Source organism: Pinus tabuliformis, chromosome 2_1, assembly GCF_031772625.1.
Source record: "Pinus tabuliformis cultivar Carrire ecotype Pingquan chromosome 2_1, CPIR1, whole genome shotgun sequence".
Taxonomy (NCBI): domain Eukaryota; kingdom Viridiplantae; phylum Streptophyta; class Pinopsida; order Pinales; family Pinaceae; genus Pinus; species Pinus tabuliformis.
In genome coordinates this window covers 943,028,842-943,046,481 of record NC_142299.1, presented here as the reverse complement: position 1 = coordinate 943,046,481, position 17,640 = coordinate 943,028,842, and positions in this window count along the sequence as shown.

Here is a 17,640-nt window from a genome sequence, read left to right as displayed (position 1 = left end):
CAAAACATCTGAATGCCAACAATGCTTTATGAGACTTTTAAGCTGCTCCCCCTGAACCTGTGCCTGTTGCACCCCCTGAAACTGTGCCTGAAGAATTCTGACATTCCCATTGCTGTTCAGAACTCCAGAGTTTTCCCTTGCTGTTCAGAACTTCATATACGCGATTTCTCCTGCATAAAACAGCGTATGTACGCGGATATAATTTCTGCAACAAGCGTACACCTTACACGCGACTTTCCCAGCAAAAATCCGCGTGTATACGCGTATATACCTTTCGTAACTTGCGTATACCAACTTTTCTGTAGAACAGACAAGCTTCAACAGCAGGATGAAGCATCAACTACTCCCAGCTTTTGTCTGAGATATTCAAAAGTTTCCCTGGGCAGTGGTTTTGTGAGAATATCAGCAACTTGTTCCTTAGAAGGAACATACTCCAACTTGACCTTCTGCTCAAGCACTTGTTCCCGAAGAAAATGGTACTTGATTGGTATGTGCTTGGTCTTTGAGTGCATGACTGGATTCTTTGAAATGCTGATTGCACTTGTATTATCACATAAGATAGAGACTGGTGGAGTGCAAGTGATTTGAAAGTCCTGCAAGGTCTGCATCATCCAAAGAAGTTGTGTGCAACAAGATGCCGCAGCCACATATTCTGCTTCAGCTGTAGATAAGGCAATCGAACTCTGTTTCTTGCTGAACCAAGATACTAATCTGGAACCCATGAAGAAAGCACCACCACTTGTGCTTTTCCTATCATCCACACTTCCAGCCCAATCTGCATCTGTGTAAGCATGAAGAGTGAGATCTGTATTTCTAGGATACCATAAGCCATAGTTTTGGGTCCCTTGAAGATATTTGAAGATTCTTTTGACTGCCTGAAGATGAGTTTCCTTTGGGTTGGCTTGAAATCTTCCAACCATTCCTACTGCATGTGTAATATCTGGTCGAGTACCTGTCAAATAAAGCAAACTCCCAATCATGGATCTATAAGTGGGTTGGTGAACTGCTGCTGATTCATCATTTGCACTGAGGCTGCATCCTGTAACCATGGGTGTACATACTGGCTTTGACTCTTCCATGCCATACTTCTTCAAGATCTGCTTGAGGTATTTGGTTTGAGACAAGAAGATACCTCCTTCATTTTGTTGGATTTGCAATCCAAGAAAATATGTCAATTCTCCAAGAAGTGACATTTCGAATTCTTTCTGCATAACCAAGGCAAAGTTTTGACTCATAGTCTCTTCATTGCTGCCAAAAATAATATCATCTACATAAACAACAAGAATTAGCAATTTGTTATTTTCAACTTTTATATAGAGATTGCTATCTGCTGATCCTTTTGAAAAGCCTTGTTGGTGAAGATATTTGTCCAACCGATAGTACCAAGCCCTTGGAGCTTGTTTGAGCCCATAGAGTGCCTTTTTCAATCTGCATACAAGGTTTGGATCATTCCCAAGAATGAAACCATCTGGCTGCTCAATATATACTTCTTCTTCTAAGTCTCCATTCAGGAAGGCTGATTTCACGTCCATTTGAAATACCTTGAAGTTTTGAAAGCTTGAGAGAGCAAGGAACATTCGGATGGCCTCTAGTCTTGCCACAGGAGCAAAGGTCTCTTCAAAATCTATTCCTTCTTGCTGTGCATACCCTTTACAAACAAGTCTGGCCTTGTTTCTAATTACTTCTCCATTTTCATTTAATTTATTCTTGAAGACCCATTTTGTTCCTATTACATTCTTATCTTTTGGTCTAGGAACTAATTCCCAAGTGTTGTTCTTTTCGATTTGCTCAAGTTCTTCATCCATTGCTTTGACCCAACATTCATCTTTGCATGCTTCTTTCACATTTTGTGGTTCAATGGAGGAGAGTAGAGCCAAGTAGCTTGAAGCTTCTGCAAGTGTCCTTCTTGTTTGTACTCCTGCTTCTTTCTGCCCCACAATCTGAGTTTCTGGATGATTCTTTTGGACATATCTGGATGGAGTCTTCTCTTCTATTCTTGTCTGCTCCTCTGGTTCTTCTTGAGATTCTTCTTCTTCTTGAGGTTCTTCTTCTTCATCATTTCGCCTTTGAGAGTAACCTTCATCTTCTTCAATGTCTTCATGATGAACTTGCCTAGGAATATATCCCTTCTCATCAACCACTATATCAATACTGTCAACAATTCTGCCAAGTCTTTTATTGTAGCACTTGTATGCTTTGCTATGTGGAGAATAACCAAGAAGAATGCCCTCATCTGCTCTAGGTTCAAGTTTGCCAAGTTGCTCATCAGTATTCTTAATATAACATTTGCTCCCAAAGATTTTGAAATGCTTCACGGAAGGAGTTTTACCACTCCAAAGCTCATGAGGTGTTTGAGTGCTGTTTACTCGGACATTTGTTTTGTTAAGAATGATAACAGCAGCATGTGCAGCTTCACCCCAGAAGGTTGCAGGAGTACCTGATTCATCGAGCATAGCACGAGCCATTTGTTGGATAGTTCTGTTCATTCTTTCCACAACCCCATTTTGCTGAGGAGTTCTAGCTGTAGAGAATTCTCTTCTTATCCCATGTTCATCACAGAAATCGAAAAATTCATTTGATGTGAACTCCCCACCTCTGTCAGATCTGAGGCACTTAATTTTGTGTCCTGATTCATTTTCAGCCAATGCTTTGAAGGATTTGAATTTTTCGAATGCTTCATCTTTGTGCTTCATAAGCCCTAACCAAACAAACCTTGAGAAATCATCAATGAATAATATCAGATATTCTTCTCCTCGAGGTGTCCTTTTCCTAAATGGACCACATACATCTGTATGGACTAGCTCAAGAGGCAAGCTAGCTGATCCTTCCTTCTCTGGAAAGTTAGTTCTGGTTTGCTTTCCAAACTGACAAGATTTGCATATGGTGTTGTCTGGAATTTTGATATCTGGAAGATCGCGAACTGCCTGATATTTGCATGCTTTCCTTATTTGTGAGAAGCTTAGATGTCCCAACCTTCGATGCCATAACCAGTGCTCTTCATCCTTGCTAAGATAGCATTGTTGTTGTCCTTCTTCAAATATGTACAGATTATTTGGAGTTCTTTTGCCTTTGAGAACTGTTTTACCTGTATCAAGATCACGAACAAGACATCCATTCGATCTGAAAATAACCTCGGTTTTTTGATCACACATCTGGCTGACACTTAGTAGATTATGCTTCAATCCATCAACATACAAAACATTTCCAGCCTTGACCTTTTCTTTCAAAGGAGCAATACCTTTTCCTTTTATAGTTGCAGGAGTATCATTTCCAAAAGAAACTTTCTTTCCCTTTTCTAAAGTAGAATAAGATTCAAGTTTTTCTTTATCACCTGTCATATGTTTCGAACATCCACTGTCAATGTACCATAGATTTTCCTGTCCTTCTGCATAAAAAGCTATCCCACATCTTTCTGTCTGAGGTTCCTTTATTCTCCATTTTTTGGTGCTCGTGGCTTGTTCCTTTTTCTCCTGAAACCTGCTCCTGCATTCAGATTCTTTATGACCAAAATTATTGCAAATAGAACATTCAACTTCATTTTCAAGAACCGAAAAGTTGTTATAGGTCCTCTTTGTAATCCCTGTCATACTTCTTTGTTTTTGAGCTTCCCTAGTCATGATTGTTTTATATGCAACACATTGAGCTGCTTTGTGACCAAAGTTATGGCAAGAAAAGCATTGTCCATTGAAGAAGCTTCTGCGGTTATTGAATCTACCAGCCAACTGATTGTAATTTCTATTTTCATCTATTCTTGTGCCAAACTGAGAAGATTTTACCTGTGGTTGGTTGTAGCTTTTGTTCACCCTTAAGAAGGATTGTCCCTGATAGTTTCTGTTTGTAATTCGTCCCTGCTTTACCTGATTATCTTCATTGTTCTTCTGCTCATTTCTTCTTGCTGCATCAAGATAACTTTTTGAGGTGGATGCTTGAGAGGTTTCTCCATTATAGCCCAAACCTGTCTTGTTTAGAGGAGACCGCTGCACATTGATAATCTCATCCAAAGTTTCAGATCCTTTGACAAACTTAAGATTAATAGCTTTTGTTTTCTCAATTTCTTTTCTGAGACCAACAATTTCACCTTCTAGTTTTTCAAGATGTTTTTCCTTTTCATCAATTTGAAATTGCAAAGTATCAATGATCACACTCTTTTCTTCTATGCATCTCTTGAGTCTAGTAATTTCATTATAGAGATTATCCACATCTACAGCATCCTCATAATCATCATCTTCAAATGCCATTAACAGCTTATATTTATTACCTTGTTCATCTTCATCACTGTTTGATAAGCCATCACTATCTTCATGGGTGTAGTAGCTTTTCTTATTTGCACTTTGTTTCTTGTTCCATCTAGCAGGTTCTTTTCCTTTATCCTTAAAAGGACATTTTGCAGCATAATGACCTACTCTTCCACAAGCAAAGCATTTGAAAGGTAGCTTACCTCTGAACCTTCCAGCACCCCTTTGAAGATTTCTGACAAAATTTGATTCTTCTTCCTCTTCTTCTGGAACATGGCTTGCTTCATAGTAATCTTCTTTTCCTGATGCCTTAAAAGCAGCTTCCCTTCTGTCTGATGGACCTCCCTTTCTCATTTCATAAGCAGTTAGAATTCCATGTAGCTGAGACATAGTGAGAACTTTGAGATTTTCCTTTTCTTCTATTGCAGATACTTTAGATTCAAACTTGGGGGATAATGATCTTAGAATCTTTTGAACTACTATAGTCTCTTTTATTTCTTCACCCAAATTTTTCATACAATTAACAATCTCATCTACCCGAAGAAAATAATTAGCCACACTTTCATCATTATACATCTTGAGAGTCTCATATTGAATCCTGAGAGTTTGAAGTTTAGCTTGCTTTACCTGTTCATCTCCTTCATAGCTAGTGATCATTTTGTCCCATATCTCTTTTGCTGATTTGAAGTGCATGACCTTCATGAATTCTGTTTGGGATATACTTCCTAATAGAGTACTGACTGCTTTTGCATTTGTTTCATATGTCTTTTTCTCAGCTGGATCTGTAGGAGTAGCTGAAGGAAAAGCATAGCCTGTTTCTACAATGTCCCAAACTTCTGTACCAAGAGATTGAAGATATGCAGTAACTCTTACCTTCCAATAATTGAAATTTGTTCCATCAAAAACTGGTGGCCTGATTGATGCTTCTTTCTCGTAGTTGCTCATGATGAATGATCTACCTTCAAGCGATCAAGCTTCTCTGAAGGACCTGCTCCGATACCAATTGTTGGAAATAATACTGAGAGGGGGGGTGAATCAGTATTATCAGATCAATCAAACTTTTCAATGCTCAGAAACATATACGCTACTTCAGTTAAGTGAACCAGCGTGTACACGCTACTGTGACTAAGTAAAACAGCGTATAAGAAGAAAACTCACAATTTAGTTAGCTTATTCTTCAGTTAAGTGCATCAGGACATTATTCACCACATTAACAGTAAACATGTGCAGTATAACAGAACAGATCAAAAGCCACACACATGAACACCAAGATATAAGGTGGAAACCCAATGTGGGTGAAAACCACCTGCTGCAAGTTGTCTCTATCTTTCTTTAATATGAAACTTCAGTTTACAATCTTTTGTACTGGTGCAGCCTTATACCAGTACGCAGGCTACAACCTGCAGAAGGCTACAACCTTCTCTCGTTCTCCAAACTTCCTTGGAAGGGAGCTCCAACCCCCTTTGCTCTTGTACTAGCCAAGATACTAGTACGTAGGTGCTGACCTACAATCTTCTTTCTTTCAGGTATCACTTTTCATACATTTTCAGACTTGGATATTCCTGAAGCACAACATTACAATCTGAAGACCACAATTCATTCAATTTCCACAACAGATCATTGAAGCATAAAACAACCAAACTTTGAATCACTGAACCACTGAACCCTGTCAATCACCAGTTACCAGAACACAGAGCAGACTACAGAACTCTGCAATAACAGTCAGACCCCACTGTAAACCCAAAATCAAGCTTCAAAAGATATACGCTACTTCAATGAGCAAAACCCGCGTATACACGCGCTTTTACCGAAGCCAACCTGCGTACAGATCTAAAAATAAACTTTCTCAATTTGCAGCTGTACCAGACATTAGTTAGACCCAGAACATAACATTGCGACAATATGCAGATCTAGAAATACGCATAATCAACCATATCATGATAGTGCATTTCAAACCATTAGATCCCGATCTATCCTTAGATCTAGTCTTCCATCAACCGATGTGATCTCTCCTTGGCTTAGATCAAGCAACCCAGAACCTGCATATCAGATCTCTTTCTCTCTTAGATATTCAAGCCTTGTCAAAAGATGATTTTGCCTAATGATCTTCTTCTCCTTATATAGTCTTAGGCCTAGCTCAATACCAAGAGCCAAAACCATAGTAACACAATACCATCAACTTCAAAACTAGGGATCGACACGCCCGTCGAGACACAATGGTCCGAAATCATAGGCACAACTTCCAAGGACTAACCACCATGGACCAAAGATACTTTTCCACGTACACGCGACTTGGGCTTAACGAACATGCGTATATGAACTTCCTTGGCATGCTGTACTAAGATCTGTCTTCTGATTAAGTTGCCATCACCTGTACCAACCTCTGAGCACCTGTACCAACCTCTGAGAGAGTTGCCATCAAGGACAACACTTGAATCATAATGCCAACAGATCCCACATAAGATACCAATATACGTCCCCAAGTTCGAAGGAAAGCAAGGGGAGGATCCAGGCACCCATACACCACCTACCGTAGTTGGTGTGTTTCAAACTCCATGGTGGATGATAGTGTCTGGTTACATCTTTTTCCCTCCACCCTCACTGGCAACGCCGCTAAATGGTACATTGAGTTACCACGCGTGTTAGTAAACACCTTCGACACTTTAGCGATGGAATTCCTAAAGGACATCCAACTACCCATCCACTATGAGACTGGGACAGAGCTCCTCACTTCATTATGTTAGGATACTGCCACCCACATCTCCGATCATATACATGAATGGAGATGTAAGGGGAGGTTAGTCAAAGCTCCCCTCACATAATATCTCTTAGCAGACTGGTTCTACAAGTCCTTATTCCCGTAAATCACTAAAGATGTTGCTTTAGGTGGTGCGGTCATAGAAGACCAATCCATACGTCATGCCCAACACTTAGATATGATATATTCACAGTCTAGAACTCTTTACGATGTAATCCCCAATTCCCATGGTAACTCTAATGTCTCCGCTACTCAACACCCCGGAGCACATGCTGATGGGATTGTCGGCGCAACCTTTGAGGTTGTTGTAAAACAACTCAGTGGTCACATTGCCTAGATGGTGTTGGACCCCTCTACCAAATTGACCGCTCTGCCTACCACTGTGATAAACTCTATGCAGTCTATGCAAAAACCCGGTGGTAAGAACAAGAAGAATAAGAAAAAGACCGCTCCTTCTGAGTAGTCAACAAAGTAGCCAAACCCAAAACAGAAGGATGTTGCACCTCTTGACAATGAAAAGGATAAACCCACCAGATTTCCCTGCAAAATCTTTGTTGAAGACCACATGACCTATCGTTGTCTGCGTCTTCAAAAATGCACAGAATACATTGCTAAAAAAGATACTGGCCAGACCCCCACTGTCCTCAAAAATCATTTTCCCGCACAGTAGTAGCAAAACCTTATTCCAAACCAACCCCAACCCCCACAAGGGGCCAACGATGGTTCACAACATCCTTCAGCTGGTGAAGGATCTTCTACCATTTACACCTTTGAAATGGTAGATCTACAAACACGAGCCAAATCTTATGTAGATCTTGTCGCTCATGTAGAGGAACCTTCCTCAAGTCCAAACCCACTACCACCCAACGATTTGCATATCAAAATGTTGGTTGCTAACCTTGTAATCCACCCCCCCAAAGGGGCACTTCGCTGCACAATGCACAATACATCTGCACATGCTGCCCAAAACTATAGCATTGTAGAAGACTTGGTGCAAGCGCCATCGGCTATGTCAGTGCTCGAAGTATTACAAACACGCCCAACACAAAGGAATGCTTTGCTTTTGGCTATTTGTGGTATCGACCCACAAGATTCCATGCTTGCAATTTTCGACATGTAAAAGTGTAAACCTCCCCTTTCTCACCAACTTACATTTCAAGTGCAAATTTTTTTGAAAGGTAAAAGTATACACAGAGCTGTCATTGCTGAAGGTGCTTCTACCTATGTCATGTCGGCTTCATGTTGGCTCGCCTTGGGGTCTCCAACCCTATCCTCGCCATCGAACTCCCTTAAATCTTTCGACGACCACACTTTCATCCCAAAACGTTACCTATCTAGCTACCCCATCACTTTTTATGGGAAAATGGTAATAGTGGACATAGAAGTCGTGGATAAAAAACTCGACTATAATCTCTTACTAGGTCGCAGTTGGACATATGCCATGATGGCCATTGTATCTAATGTCTTTCACATCATCTTATTTCCATTGGATGGAAAGGTAGTTACAGTAGATTAGCTGTATTTTTTCACCCCTGATTATTCCCCATTACCAAGTAGCTTTGTACCCCTAGTAGGCGGTGTACCTGACTCTTACGTCAGTCTCGGTACCGGTCGATTGAAGGCTTCTTCCCTCATGGGTTGTTTTCCTCATCAGCCGCCCAAGGTTTCACAGATGGTCAACATGCTTTCATCTATTCCTCATGAACAGACCAATCCATGGATCCTACCGGCTCCTTCAGACCTTGACACATACGAAGAACAAATGCCGATGTCAGCAGCTGAATTGGCCTACCAAGATATTCAATTTGCATTTGCATCTTCAGTCACGTTGGTTACGGCCAACGGTACCACTGCCCCTCCCATAAATGCTCCTTCTTTTGATGTACTGAATCAAGTCCTACCTACGGACGAAGCTATTCGAGAAATCATGAGCTTAGAAGAGCGACCTTGGGAGGATTGGCACCATCGTGTTTTGATATTTGATTCGGACACGATGCCTCTTCAAATCCTGTCCCCTGAGATACCAGAAATCATTTCCTCACCCTATATGACCATTGAAACTTTGGAGGCGAAAGGAAACACGGGCAATATTTCAAAAGCATTTCTCATCAATATTTTTGTCATGACATGCATTGTGGAAAACATCTAGATCAGAGCCGATTGCAATCTTGAGGAAATTGCAAGCTTCACCTGCCTTTTTAAGGAATTCCACGATGTATCTGCCTGGTCTCATGAGGAAATTCTTGGCATAGATTTGTCTATTGTCATGCATGAGATCAAGCTTTATGACTATGCACAACACATCGAGTGTCAAATCCCTTCCCTGTAAATAGTCGTTGAACTCTTGCCCAACACTACTGTCGAAGAATAAAGCTTACTATACCTTAATCAACTGGACGAAACTCGTTGAGATGTCAAATTGGCACTCGAGGCTCACAAGTACTGGGTAAAATCCCAATACGACAAAAAGGTTAAGTTTCGTTCTTACCAAGAGGGAGACCTTGTTTTGCTCTATGATAAAAAACATGACCTCTTGGGGGAAGAACACTTCAAATCTTATGGCTAGGTCCCTATGTCATCAAAGAAGTCCTCTCAAAAGGGGCATATGAATTGCAGGACTGGGAAGGAGTCCCGCTCGAGGAGCCTAGAAATGGGCTCTATCTAAAAAAGTATTATGCCTAGTATTGCACTAGGCATGTGCTTTGTAATTTTATGTATTCATAAGTTTTGCTTCCCTTTTTGGTGTGATTGGCTTGTTTTGATATTTAGTGGAGTACTTGTCTCATACATTCTTCTCTCAATGCAGATGTCTTTGTTACCCTTAGCATATGTAGGATATGCGGATGGTGCCAGTCGTCACACATAGCACATTGCATCAGCTGCTTGGGTCATCTACACACCTAAGTCAGAACTATTTTGTTTCGAGGGAGTCTTTCTTAGCACCGCCACCAACAATATTTCCGAGTACATATCCGTAATTACACTTCTCACAAAAGCGTCATCAAGGGACATCTCCAATCTGGTGGTCAGGTTAGACTCCCAGCTAATCGTTATGCAATTGACAAATCATTATCACATTCGTAATCCAACCTTGTTACGTCATTATCTAAGGGTATGGCTCTTGCAACATCAATTTGAAATAATCACATATGAACACGTTCATCGAGAATTGAATACGGTTGTTGATTCATTAGCTAACTATGTATTAGATTGACATCTGTCTCATTCTTTATAGAAGCATGCATGAAAATTAAAAATTTACTGAGTTAAAAATTTTACAAAAAAAAAACATTTACACCATCAAAATACCAAAATGACTCTATATATATATATATATATATATATATATATATATATATATATATATAGTTCAAATGTAGGTTTTAACCCTGTACAAAAATTACCTACATACGAATTCTTAAAAACACAGAAAATAAACAATGCGAGAGAATAACACATATACACAGATATTTTCCCCTGGATCCCAAAACTGGGACTACCAGCTTGATTTTTCATTATATTCCTTTCAATGTTACAATAAATATATATACATGCTGAAGCATCCAATACCATGGACCGAAAACCATAGGTAGGTTCGCCCAACCTTCTATAGGGTCCAAAAAAAAAATTTCCCGGGGCGCTACCCCAGACCCCGTAGAGGGGGGCTACCCACCCCCCTCTAACCCCCCTATTCACTACGTAGGTTAGTCATGGAAAGAATATAAGACAACCCAACATTCTCCCACTTTTTGTTTTCTCTCCACAGGGGGCCACATGAGAGCTTAGTCACTTTTTCAGCTCTGAAATGCCCATTGTTTCTCTACACCAGGGGAACTTCTCAGAGCTCACAGATTTTGTCAATGCATCTACAATATTCTTCAAAGTGTCCACCTTTACTAGCAACACCTTTTTGTCTTCTATCATATCCCTCACAAAGTGATACTGAACATCAATTTACTTTGTCTTTGAATGATAAGCAAGGTTCTTTGACAAGAAAATTGCACTTTGGCTGTCACAGTCTATCCTTATAGCTCCCTGTACTAACCCCATACTTGAACACAATCTCTGCAACCAAACTGCTTCCTTGCTTGCATGAGTGGATGCCATGTTTTCTGCCTCTATAGTTGATAGTGCCACTACAGATTGTTTCTTACTCATCCAACTGAATGCACCTCTAAATAGGTTAAACACATACCTACTTGTAGATCTTCTCTGATCCAAATCTCCAGCCCAGTCCGCATCAACAAAGCCATGAATATCCAAAACTATGTCCAATCCTGGTCTTCCTTGGTAGCACAAACCGTAATCACTAGGGCCATGCAAATACCTGAAAACCTGCTTCACTACTGTCCAATGCTCCTTCCCTGGTTTTGACATAAACCTCCTCAATACTCCCACTGCATGTGCAATGTCTGGTCTAGTATATACCATTTCATACATCAAGCTACTGACTGCACTTGCATATGGAACATGGGACATATCCTCTTCCTCTTCTTGTGTCTTTGGAAACTATTCAGCAGATAAATTTATACCTACAGGAATAGGAACCTTCACCAATTTACTATCCTGCATATTAAACCTTTTTGGTATTGTCTTAAAATACTTCCTCTAGTTTAACTAGAGCTTCTTCTTTGCCCGATCTCTTTTAATTTCCATGCCCAAAATATAGTTTTCAGCACCAAGATCTTTCATGTCAAATTTGGAGGACAATTGAGTCTTCAAATCCTGGATAATTTCTTTGTCATTTCCAACCAACAACATATCATCCACATACAAGACCAGATAAATAAAACGGTCACCAATTAATTTAAAATACATAGTGATCTACTTTGCTTTTGGTGAAGCCAAGTCCCCATATAAATGTATCAAATTTCTGAGACCACATCCTTGGTGATTTTTTTAACCCATACAGAGACTTCTTTAACTTGCATACCAGTTCTTTCTTACCCTTCATTGCAAAGCCTTTAGGTTGCTTCATGTAGATCTTCTCTTCCAGATCCTTGTGAAGAAATGTTGTCTTCACATCCATCTGTTCTACCTCAAAATCAAAAGCAGCAGCAACAGATAAAAGTAACCTAATAGAAGTTACCTTGGCAATAGGAGAAAAAATATCACCAAAATCAATTCCTGGCACCTGGGAATAACCTTTTGCTACCAACCGAGCTTTGTATTTCTCCACCTTTCCTTTTTCATTTGGCTTCTTCTTGAACACCCATTTGCTGCCAATGGGTTTCCTTCCAGCCGGCAACTCCACCAGATCCCAAGCCTCATTTTTGTGCAAAGATGCCATTTCATCAACCATGGCCTCTTTAAAGAGTTTTCCATCCTCTGAATCTACTACTTCCTTCACAGTTCTGGGATCATCATCAGTAATAGATAAAGCAAAATTTGAATAGAAAGCAGATGGACTATACCTTTCTGGTTGCCTTCTTTCTCGAACTCATCTTCTTACACCGAAGTTTGTGGATCTTCATCTTCTGATTCCTCCTTTGATGTAGAGTCTGATTCTTCCTCCTTTAGCTCAAACTCTGTCTTCTTAGGTTCCTTTGGTTGGAATTCATGTTTAATAACATATTTCACCTCTCTGAAAACCACATCTTAGCTGTACACAACCTTCCTTGTTGCTGGGTTCCAAAGCTTATAACCCTTTAAACCATCCTTATACCCAATAAAGATGCACTTTTCAAATTTACTATCCAACTTGGTTCATTTCTTCTTTGGAACAGGTACATATGCATCACATCCAAATACCCTCAGATGTGAAAGGGATGGTTTCTTACCAGTCCATACCTCTTGTGGAGTCTTATCCTCCAACGCTAATGAAGGTGATCTATTAACCAGGTAACATGTTGTCTCCACCGCCTCTACTGAGAATTCCTGTCCTAATTCGGCACCACTGAGCATGCTTCTTTCCCTTTCCATCAATGTCTTGTTCATTCTTTCTGCAACTCCATTTTGCTAAGCTGTATCTGGAGTAGTCTTTTGCCATGCTATACCACAGTTCTTACAGAATTCTTCAAATTCCTTACTACAAAACTCTCCACCGTTATCTGTCCTCAACACCTTTATCTTCTTCTCTGTCTGTTTTTCCACCAGAGCCTTAAATTATTTAAACTTGTCAAAGACTTCAGATTTCTTCTTAAGGAAATACATCCATGTATTCCTTGAGAAGTCATCTATAAATGATACATAGCACATAGACTTACCCAGTGATGGAACCTTCACAGGTCCAAACACATCACTGTGCACAAGCTCTAATATCTGTTTCACCGTCTTACAACCAGAGGGGAAACTCACACAATTCTACTTCCCGTATACACAATTTTCAGAAAAATAAAAATCCAGAGAGCTATTACTCATACCTTCTACCATACCTTTACCATGAAGTATTCGAAGGCCCTTCTCTCCAATATCTCCAAGTCTTTGATTCCACAACATGGTCTTCTCTCTAGAGACCACTAGATTTTTAGCTCCACTTTCAGGAACCACAGAACTGTTGCACCCATCAACAACAGTGCTACCTTCTAGCTTGTACAGAGTTCCAGTCCAATCTCCCCACATCAATACTAATGCTCCTTGAACCATCTTGCAGGTATCCTTCTCGAACACTTTTTTTACACCTGCATCATCTAGTTTGCTTACAGAAATCAGATTTATGGCCAATGAAGGAATATGCAGAACACCCGGAAGTGTTCTAACCCTTCCACCTTGCAACTTCAACTTAAATTTTCCATGACCAATGATTCTAGCCTTCCTGTCATCCCCCAAGAAGACATCACCATCATCGTATTTCTCATACTCGCAGAACCACTCTCTATGGGGAGTGAAGTGAAAGGATGCACCTGAGTCAATCAACCATGTCTCATGATCTACATGTGTGCTTGAAGAAGCCAAGTACACATATCCACCTTCATCTGAGGTGGTTTTCGTGTCTGCAGAAGGAACATCATCAGATCCCTTTCCTTTGTCAGGAGCTTTAGATTTACATTCCATTTTGTAGTGCCCTTCCTTTCCGCATTTCCAGCACACCACCTTTACAGGTTTTCCTGGAGATTTATATCTTCCTCTGGATTTAGATCTCCCACTCGATGACTTATTTTTGTTTCTATTCTGGGACCGTCTTCATACAGACAAGGAATCACCATTTTGGCTCTCCATATTTTTCTGTCTCATCTCCTCCGTCAACAAGGCTGAGACTATTTCATCAAACTGTAAGGCAGTTGCATTGCTACCTATTGCAATAACCAGACTATCCCACAAATCTGGTAGAGAACACAACAAACTAATGCACTTATCTTCATTTGAAATATTGATATCTCAGACGATAATTGACTAACCACAGTATTAAATGCATTCAGATGCTCTATCACCGAGTCTCCATCTTTCATCCTCAGGTTATATAGCTTTTTCAGCAGGAACAGTTTATTCACCAGACACTTAGATTGGTACAAAGTCCCTAACTTGTCCCACAAAGCCTTCGTCGTAGCTTACCTTGATACATTTAGAAATAATGAATCTGAGACACACAATCATATTGTGCTCTTTGCCTTTCGATCCAACTTCTTCCATTCTTCATCAGACACTCCCGTTGGTTTAGTAACTAGATCTACTACAATCCACTGATCTTTATCCACCAACAGATCCTCCATCTCGAGTTTCCACAACTCAAAACTCTGACCATTAAATTTCTCGATCTCTATCTTTCCACTGCTCGCCATCTTCTTTCACCACCAAAATCAATCTCGCAGATCTCCCACTGAACAGGGTCTACCACAGGCCCGAGCGAAATCCCTCAGCAACAAAGGCATCCCCTTGAAGCCAAAACAACTCTAATACCAAATGTATGTTTTAACCCTGTACAGAAACTACCTGCATACGAATTCTAAAAAACACAGAAAATAAACAATGCGAGAGCATAACACATAAAACACATATACACAGAGATTTTCCCCTGGATCCCAAAACTGAGACTACTAGCTTGATTTTTCATTATATTCCTTTCAATGTTACAATACATATATATACATGTTGAAGCATCCAATACCATGGACCGAAAACCATCGCGTCCAAAACCATGGACCGAAAACCATAGGTAGGTTCGCCCAACCTAATATAAGGTCCAATTTTTTTTTTTCCTGGGGCGCTGCCCCGAACCCCACAAACGGGGGCTACCTACCCCCCTCAAACCCCCCTGTGACCCCCCTGCTACGCAATCAATGCAACGAAGGGGGGGCTCCGCCCCCCGTCTAACCCCTTGGTTCACTATGTAGGTTAGTCGTGGAAAGAATATAACACAACCCAACATCAAAATCCAGTCTTTTACATCGAAATATTCCAAAACTTGGATGATTTAAGTACAAAATGGCTACTAAGCCCAGCTACAAGCACTCATTGGCTACGCTAAAACACCTGCTAAAAAGATCCTATTGCTCCTAAAATGCTAAAACTACTCTAGCTATCCTCCAAAGAGGAAAAAGAAACTGCTTAGGTACACTGACTGTGTGCCACTGCATATGAGCAGGAATCTCCCTCATAGGAAGGCGGGGGAACACCCATGGTCAAGCCTTCTAGGTTCCTCAGAACCTCGTGAAGACTGTCGACATCTCCCCCTCTAGCAGGTAGTTGGCCTCCTCATCGCATATGGTGAGATTCACCTGTAGGTCGTAATGGTGCCACACTAGTGTTAAGCATAAAGTTTCGTGTCAGTGCTTATTTCACCTATAAAAACATTACATAAACATTCAAAAGCTAAAAAATACTTGAAGTACTACCAAAAATCATTCTCACCTTGACGACCCCAGTTGGTCGCGGGCAGTAGCATCAAGTCCAGGCCGCTGGTAAAGTCCATGCCCTCATAAGCATATTCATCAATCATCACAATTTGGCCATGAAGCCACTGGAAGAAATCTTCCTTGAAGAAATGTCGGATCGGTCCTCCTCCTGTGCGAGGATCGAGTGATAACCAGGGACCCTGCCTCGGCTCCCTCGGATCAAGGGGACCTAAGCTCATCCTTGGGCACATGATAGGTACCCTCTCAAGGAAGAATGAAACTATGATAGTACCATACCCATAACTGTTTTGGGTACGAGTCTTGTATGTTGTTAATTCTGCCTTCAACTGGCGAAGCACTGCTTCACACGAGTTGAACATCTGTGGCTGGACACAGAGAAATGCAAGCAACAGTTGGACCTTTGTTGCAACGTGGGGACTCTTTGACCCCGCTAACCACACAATCAACCATAAAATTACCCTCATAGACCTGGACCTTATCCTCTCTATGGGGACTCTGTTGCTGACTAGTCCACTCTCAGGGATGTAGTAGGATTACACCAGCTCTAGGGTAGATCGTGGATCTGGCCTACCACTAGTGAGCTTTTCCTGTGCTCCACAGTATGAAAATCCAGTAAAAAGATATATTTCATCATGGTCAATAACCAGCTCCTGATCTCCAATCCTGAACACTTGCTCATGTTCATACCAGCGTTGGATAATCCATCTCAATAAATTCTCCTGCCCTTTCATCAGCTACAACTTTGCATACTTCAGTAAACCATAGCGACGCAATGCAAGTATGCATGTTGGATCATTTCTCATTAGCAATTCCTGGCTATCATGGGCTTGTTCTTTCCATAGGTTAGTCATTATGGCCTGAAACCTGCACAAAATAACCCTAAAAACGATCAAAATGGGGCAAAATAGCTTCAAGAATCCTTGCATGAGTTTTCTAACTGTGCCCTTCAGCTCTAACCACCCCCCCAGTGATACATAGGGAGGATTAACACCCTCCAGTAGCTCATACAGAGCGTTTAACGCTCCCTACAGGCCATTTGGAGGGCGTTAGTGCGCAAACAGGGCTTCAAGGCACCTCAGATCTGCAAAATTCCACCCCTAAAACTATCAAGAAAGGTTAAGAAATGCATAGAGCAATGTTTTAGCATCTACTTGGGACTGATGGCACATAAAATGGTCACTAGGATCTCCTGCAATGGTCCATGGAAAATCTGCGCCTCTTTAGCTCCAAAATGCTCTCACAAATCTCAAATAGTGAAAATGGTGAATGTGAAATCTCAAAAAATTTCCTTATATTTATTTTTGGAGACATGATTTTTTGAAATCATTAAAGAAGAAGTAGTCCATTCTCCATGATTTTCTATCATGCATGAACCCATATGGTAGGAATTGCTGCCTTTTTATACTTTTTTCCACTTTTGATGAAAGTACCTTCAGGAATGAAAAGCAGTAAAAACTGCATGCAATTCTCAAAAAGAGCACTTCTCTTTTATGGGATATTTTCTTTCTCTCACAAAATGAAGCATCCTCGAGTCTTTGGGCTCGTTAAACATATACGACGATGGTCTGAGCAACTCTTTTTCGCTCTTTTTCTAGCTCATTAAACTAAAAGAGATGATTAGAACATTCTTTTTAGGCGTTTTTTTCTCGCTCATAAAATTGAAAAAATCCTGAGTTTTGTCTTTAGGCTCATTAAACATTTATAAAGATTGCCCGAGCATTCTTTTAGGTACTTTTATCACTTGTTAAACTGAAAAATCCGGAGTTTTTGTCACCAGGCTCGTAAAAAATATACGGCAGCAACAAAAGCACTTTCTTTTTTGGGACCATTTCTTGCTCTTAAAATCGAAAAATCC